This window comes from Helianthus annuus, chromosome 13 (genome assembly GCF_002127325.2).
Source record: "Helianthus annuus cultivar XRQ/B chromosome 13, HanXRQr2.0-SUNRISE, whole genome shotgun sequence".
Taxonomy (NCBI): domain Eukaryota; kingdom Viridiplantae; phylum Streptophyta; class Magnoliopsida; order Asterales; family Asteraceae; genus Helianthus; species Helianthus annuus.
Genome location: NC_035445.2, coordinates 64444702 through 64452889, shown reverse-complemented (window position 1 = coordinate 64452889; position 8188 = coordinate 64444702).

The window sequence follows — 8188 nt, the reverse complement described above, 5'->3', positions numbered from 1 at the left end:
TACATGTTATTTTCACATTCCTACTTATAAGAACCAAAATGTTTATTATTAAAATACCTTTCCTTCCTACTTATAAGGATTGCCACATGTCATTATTACAATCTTCTTAGCCTACTTAGACAAAATTCACTTTTTAGAGGATCTTTCCCCTATATGTATGTGTGTATATATATGTATGTGTATATATATACTAATTAAAAGGATAAATTACACTTTTCGTCCTTTATGTTTGTATAGGATTGCAATGGATGAACTTTAACTTTAATAATTACAGTCATAGTCCTTTATTTGAAAAACCTATTACACCATAGGTCATTTGGCCCTAACCTGATTAAAATTTTTAGTTAAGTCAGACATATGTCTTGCACATATGGGTATGTTAGTAATTTTACCATTATATTTTAAATATATTTAACCAAAAAACACAAACTAGTCTCTCAATCTCATTTCTCTCTCTCAACATACAAAACATTTTTAATACAAATCCGAAATCACTATCATCACAAAACAGAGATTCAAAAGCAAGCAAAAGTTGTGATTACACAAACTAATTTATTTTCGGCTCGTTTTTTATGTTTATCAAAAATTGAGATCAAGGATTTACATTTGGATTACAATAGAAAATTTTAAAACAATTCAGGTTTTTTCATCTTCATCAGAAAACAATTTTAATGTGTTCCATCTCTAGTTTTATCTCTAGATCTTCAACTTCATTCATCGTTTTCTACAAGAAACATATAGTGTCTGAGAGTAGAGAGAGAAACCAGATCTGGTATATTCAAGCGTATTTTGCGAGTGACAACAGCGACATCAGAGAAGGTGACGACAGTTAGGGTTTTCGAGCGAGACGTTAACAAGCAACGGCGACGGTAATCTAGACTCTCTAAAGGAACCGAAATCAGTACCTGACCCTTGCTAACTGTTTAATGCGAGACGGAGACCAACTTACCAGGCTTGGATTTCGGCGACGTTAATCAATTAGGGTTCTTAAGATTTGGGTACAGTGGTGGTTTTTAGTGGTGACTATCACTTTTTTCCAGTGATTGGTTGTTCCATATTAAAGTTTGTTACAAGGGTGATTGATTGGTGAAGGAGAATTTGAGTGAACTTGAGGGTGGTGCCGATGAGGAAGCGGCGGGAGAGGGTGGTCGGAGATTGCATTTTGATGGAAAAGATGATCAGGTAATTGGAAAGGGGCGGCATATGTGACAACTCGAGTTTCTGACTTTCACTTTCGCATTAAATGCGCGTTGACTTTGACTGTTTAGTTGTCTGGATTGTGGACTTGAAATTGTACGCGTTGTGTTTTAATGAAACGTATTGTCGTGTTGCATATATGTGATTACTTGTTGTGGTAGAATATAATATTAGAAATACTATTAAAACACTTAGTCTAGATCGAAACATGATATGCAGATCGAAGGATCTCGAAACATATCCTTCGACCAAGGACTTTATCCTTCGACATCCTTCGGCCACGAAACATATCCTTCGACTGGAATTCAGATCCTTCGGCCCAGTCTTTCAGATGGGCTTGGCCCATCTCTGTAATACGTATTTATACGTGAATGCACGTAGTCGACTGTCATTTTTCTCAACCCTAGAGCTATTTCACTGTGACGGCAAACCAGAAACCACCGGAAACCTTTGCGTGACCAAACCCTCATCTCGGTTAGTAAATCTATTTGATTTGATCGTTCGTTCCTCTGCGTATGTGCTCACGTGTCGTGTGTTTTGATTGTTGATGTAATCTGAGATTTATGTTAAATATTAGGGTTCTTGTTACGATATTGAGGATATAGATTTCCCATAGGATTATTGTTGTCGGATATATATATATATGATTCTATGTGAAACTCGTTACGGTTGAATACTGATTTATGAGTGCCGTTAATCTGGAATTGGCCATTATTTTTGTTAGTATCGATAGTGCGTGTTAGTCGGTTTTGGGATACGTTTAAACTAGGGTTCATGCTAGACAATGATTTCAGGATGATTGCGTTGTGATGAGATGTGCTAAATGAATTCTGATGATTGTTAATGATGATGATGGCTGCAGACGATTAGGGTTTCTGTTTCTGTGAAAACGTAACTGATTGTGAAAACGTAACTGATTGTGTCGAAAGATACTTGTCTACTCGAAACATAGTTATTGTCGAAAGATACTTATTGTCGAAACATAGATGTGACCGAAAGATGCTTGACCTTCGAACCATAGTAGTGTTGACCGAAGGATAACTTTGACCGAAAGATGTTAGTATGCGAAACATAGTTGAGACCGAAAGATAACTGTTTGACCGAAAGATGACACATGAACCGAAAGGTGGATGTGCGTCGAAAGATAAGGCTGGATTCGAAAGATATTGTAGGATTATAGACATCCTTCGAAAGATAATGGGTTATAACATATTTCGAAGGATGGAAGGTATACTTGAATTATTTGACATGCCATGCTAGATGATGAATGTTTACATTTGTATTTGTGTGACTCTCGACTTGCATGCGTATCATTTCGAACATGAACTGATTTGTTATACGTGCATACAATAGGACTTGATTAATTACTTGTGAGTGCATAACCTAGCATACCGAGCAAACCAAGGTGAGTTCACACTCTTACCAAGGCATGGGATTCCCGGGGTGTTGGGAATGGGATTGAAAGGATAAGGTTGAATAGATACACTACTGACACTATGACTAGATTACCATATTACTATCCTCGGTTGTGAAGGATACTTATACTGATCACTATCCTCGGTTGTGAAGGATACCTATACTGATCACCATCCTCGGTTGTGAAGGATACCTATACTGATCACCATCCTCGGTTGTGAAGGATACTTATACTGATCACTATCCTCGGATGTGCAGGATACCTATACTGATCACTATTACGGCCCAGTAGAGCCACCTGTTACAAACGAACTTACTATTACGCATTTACTTTCTGTGAACTCGCTCAACTAGTTTGTTGATCATTCTGTTACATGCCTTGCAGATCGTTAGGTACTTGGAGCTTGCACACGGAGGAGCTGGTCGTTGTGGGGCTTGGATCGTGATCACCTTGTTAAACACTTTTGAAGTTTGATACTTATTTGCTATGGGTTTTACAATAATACGCTTCCGCTAAACAATGTTAACTTACTTATGTTTTGGGAACACCTTTCATATGGAAATGGTTTGGATTATAATGTGTTTACTTTTACTTTATACAATGTTCTGTATGATTGGTGGCTTGATTCTGGTCAGTCACGCTCCCAAGCGGTGATACTCCGCAGGTGGATTTTGGGGGTGTGACAGATTGGTATCAGAGCCATTGGTTATAGAGAACTTGGTTTTAATATGGGAAAACGTTTTTATTAAAACCAGACTATAACCAGAACAGTGCTCTCAACGATCCACAACGACGCTTCGCTCCACGTGCAAGACTCAACTTCTTAGGTAATAAGGTTTATGTTTATTGCCTACATGCTAGAATTTGCATAGAACTTTGCTCGTAGTATGCTTACATTACCTTGCTCACAACTTGTTATTGCATGAGAATACTTATGTGCTTACACTCTTCTGTCATCGCACTATTCGCGAACCTTTCTCACTTATGTTGCCTTTGATGTGAAGATCAATGGCCGCACGAATTACCATGACTCAAGCCCAGCTAGAGGCTCTCGTTGCTGCGGCAGTTGCAGCCGCCCAAGCAGGTAGTATACCCTGCAGTATAGACACTAGGATCTTTAGATCCTACATTAATTCTCGTACTTAACTTTGCCCTATTCGTACACAATAGGTCAACCCGCTCAGCAACAGCCTGGGTGCACCTTCAAGAATTTCATGGAATGTCGTCCTAGCTCGTTCAGTGGCACGGAGGGAGCAGTTGGACTCCTCCACTGGTTTGAAAAGCTCGAGTCGGTTTTCGAAATGTGTGAATGCCCTGAGGCTCGCAGGGTGAAGTTCGCCACTGGCACACTTGAAGGAATTGCGCTCACTTGGTGGAACGCACAAGTGCAGATCTTAGGGTTGGCAGCTGCTAACGCCACACCCTGGAATGATTTCAAAGAATTGATCAAGAGGGAATACTGCACTAGAGAAGACATTCACAAGTTGGAGGATGAGTTGTATAACTTGAAAATGGTTGGTTCGGAAATCGAAGCTTACACCAAGAGATCGAATGAGTTGGCTGTGTTATGTCCAACTATGGTGGACCCTCCATACAAGCGTATTGAGTTGTACCTCAAAGGGTTGGCACCAGAAATACAGAGCCACGTTACCTCGGCTAACCTCAACAACATCCAGGAAATACAGCGTCTCGCTCATCGCATCACCGATCAGGCAGTGGATCAGAATAAACTGCCAAAGCGTGTCGGCGCTACTGCTACAGCTGCTACTTCAGTCACTCCAACTGCTGCTACTTCTGCCACACCCAGCGAGAATAAAAGAAAGTGGGACGGGGATTCCAGCAGGGGATCAGCGTCTGTTCAGTCCCAAACTCAGCAACGTCGCACCAACGATTACCAGAGTCCGAGTCAGCAATCATCGGGCAGTCAGGGACATAGTGGTTATAAGGGAAATCACCCGTGGTGTAACAGGTGCAACAAACACCACAGTGGAAGATGTCGCAGGAGTCAATGTCAAAGATGTCACAAGCCGGGTCATGAGGCCAAAGATTGTAGAAGCCCTCAACCTGCAAACCAGAATCAGCAGCAACCTCAAGCACAGCAGAATCAGCAGCAGGGTAACAAAGGGTGTTTTCATTGCGGTGCAGAGGGTCACTTCAAAAGGCATTGCCCTCAGCTGAACAGAAACCAGAACAACAACAACCATAACAACAAGCAGGGTAATGGTAACAACAACAACGGGGGAAACAACAACAACAACGGCAATGAAGCTCGTGGTCGTGCTTTTGTGTTGGGTCGAGGAGATGCAGTGAATGATCCCAATGTGGTTATGGGTAAGTTTCTTCTCGACGATATTTATGTTACTGTCTTGTTTGATTCGGGTGCTGATACAAGTTATATGTCCTTGAAAATGAGTAAATTATTAAAACGTACACCAACACCTCTAGACACCAGACACGTCGTAGAACTAGCCAATGGTAAAAGTGTAGAAGCCGCACATATAGTCAAGGGTTGTAGTATTGTTCTAGCGGGTCAGACTTTCCCGATTGATCTCATACCCATAGTTTTGGGTAGTTTCGACGTCGTCATCGGTATGGATTGGTTATCCCAACATCATGCGGAGATCTTATGCAAAGAAAAAGTTATTCGTATTCCTCGCTCCAGTCAAGAACCTCTCGAAGTACAAGGTGACAAGAGTGGTGCTGTGGTTGGCATCATCTCTTACTTAAAGGCGCAGAAATGTTTACGAAAGGGACATACTGCCATTCTGGCACTTGTCACTGACGCATCAACAAAGGAAAAGAAGCTGGAGGATATACCAGTTGTGCGTGATTTTCCTCAAGTGTTTCCTGAAGATTTACCTGGTTTACCTCCTCATCGTCAAGTTGAGTTTCAGATTGAGTTAGCTCCTGGAGCAGCACCAATAGCCCGCGCACCGTATCGTTTAGCTCCAACCGAACTGGAAGAACTGTCGAAGCAGCTACAAGAGCTCTTGGAAAAGGGCTTTATCCGTCCAAGCTCTTCGCCTTGGGGAGCTCCAGTGTTATTTGTGAAGAAGAAAGACGGTACGTTCAGAATGTGTATAGACTACCGTGAACTCAACAAGGTGACGGTGAAGAACCGTTATCCTCTTCCGCGCATAGATGACCTATTCGACCAGTTGCAAGGGTCGTGTTACTATTCCAAGATTGATTTAAGGTCAGGGTATCATCAGCTGAGAGTCCGGGATGAGGACGTCTCCAAAACCGCTTTCAGAACTCGCTACGGTCACTACGAGTTCTTGGTTATGCCGTTCGGGCTTACAAACGCGCCTGCAGTATTTATGGATCTTATGAACAGGGTGTGCAAACCCTATCTCGACAAGTTCGTCATTGTTTTCATCGACGACATCCTGATTTACTCCAAGAGTCAGGAGGAGCACGAGCAGCACTTACGTCTTATCTTGGAACTTCTTCGAAAAGAGCAATTGTACGCAAAGTTTTCAAAATGCGACTTCTGGCTTCGTGAAGTCCACTTCTTAGGCCATGTGGTGAACAAGGATGGGATTCATGTTGATCCATCCAAGGTTGATTCGATCAGAAACTGGCCAGCACCACGTACACCGACAGAAATACGCCAATTCTTGGGTTTGGCGGGTTACTACAGGCGATTTATTAAAGACTTCTCAAAGATCGCGCAACCACTCACTATGCTAACACAGAAAGGTGTCGTTTACAGATGGGGTAATACGCAAGAGACCGCTTTTCAGTACTTAAAGGATAGGCTGTGCAGCGCACCTATTCTTTCATTGCCAGAGGGCACAGATGACTTCGTGGTATACTGTGATGCATCCATCCAGGGTCTTGGATGTGTGTTGATGCAACGTGATAAAGTGATAGCCTACGCTTCGCGGCAACTCAAGGTTCATGAACGGAACTACACGACGCACGATTTAGAGCTGGGAGCTGTTGTTTTCGCGCTTAAGATATGGCGACACTACCTGTACGGTACCAGGTGCACGATTTACACCGATCACAGGAGTCTCGAGCATATTCTTAAGCAAAAGGATTTGAATATGCGTCAACGGAGATGGGTTGAACTTCTAAACGACTACGAATGCGCCATCAAGTATCATCCAGGCAAGGCCAATGTTGTGGCTGATGCCCTCAGTCGGAAAGACACTCTACCTAAGCGCGTGCGAGCGCTACAACTTACTATTCAGTCTAGTCTTCCTGCACAGATACGAGCTGCTCAGTTAGAAGCACTGAAACCCGAAAACGTCAAAGCTGAAGCCTTACGCGGCTCAAGGCAACGCATGGAACAAAAGGAAGACGGCGCCTACTACGTAACGGGGCGTATTTGGGTCCCACTTTATGGCGGTTTACGCAAGCTTGTAATGGATGAAGCTCACAAGTCTCGCTATTCGGTACATCCAGGGGCGGATAAAATGTACCACGACATCAGCACTACTTATTGGTGGCCTAGTATGAAGGCTCACATCGCTACATACGTTGGAAAATGCTTAACCTGTGCGAGAGTCAAGGTTGAATATCAGAAACCAGCTGGTCTACTTCAGCAGCCCAAGATACCGCAGTGGAAATGGGAAGAAATTTCCATGGATTTCGTTACGGGTTTACCTAGATCCCAGCGTGGGAATGACACTATTTGGGTGATCGTTGATCGACTCACAAAGTCTGCTCACTTCTTGGCTATCAAAGAAACGGATAAGTTTTCTACACTAGCAGACATCTACTTGAAAGAAGTTGTTTCGAGGCACGGAGTGCCCACCTCTATTATTTCGGATCGCGATGCACGATTCACGTCAGAGCTTTGGCAAGCGATGCACAAATCCTTCGGCTCACGATTAGACATGAGCACAGCATATCATCCTCAGACGGATGGGCAGTCTGAGCGAACTATTCAAACTCTAGAAGACATGCTTCGAGCGTGTGTTATCGATTTTGGCAACGGCTGGGAAAAGCACCTCCCTTTGGTGGAGTTCTCGTACAATAACAGTTACCATACCAGCATTCAAGCCGCTCCATTCGAGGCATTGTACGAACGTAAATGCCGGTCACCTCTCTGTTGGGCAGAGGTGGGGGATAGTCAGATTACGGGTCCAGATATTGTAGTGGACGCCACAGAAAAGATTGCACAGATACGACAACGCATGGCGGCAGCACGCGACCGTCAGAAAGCCTACGCGGACAAGCGTAGAAAGCCATTGGAATTTGAGGTCGGGGACCGGGTTTTATTGAAAGTTTCACCCTGGAAGGGTGTGGTTCGATTTGGTAAACGAGGCAAACTGAATCCGCGGTACGTCGGACCATTCGAAATCTTAGAAAAGATTGGCAAAGTAGCCTACAGATTAAAACTACCAGCTGAACTCGGTGCAGTTCACAATGTATTTCACGTGTCGAATCTGAAGAAGTGCCTGTCAGATGAGACCCTTATAGTTCCTTTTAAGGAACTCACTATCGACGAGCGGTTGCAGTTCGTCGAGGAACCAGTTGAAATCACGGACCGGGATGTTAAGGTCCTCAAACACAAGAGAATCCCTCTTGTTCGAGTTCGTTGGAACTCCCAGCGTGGTCCAG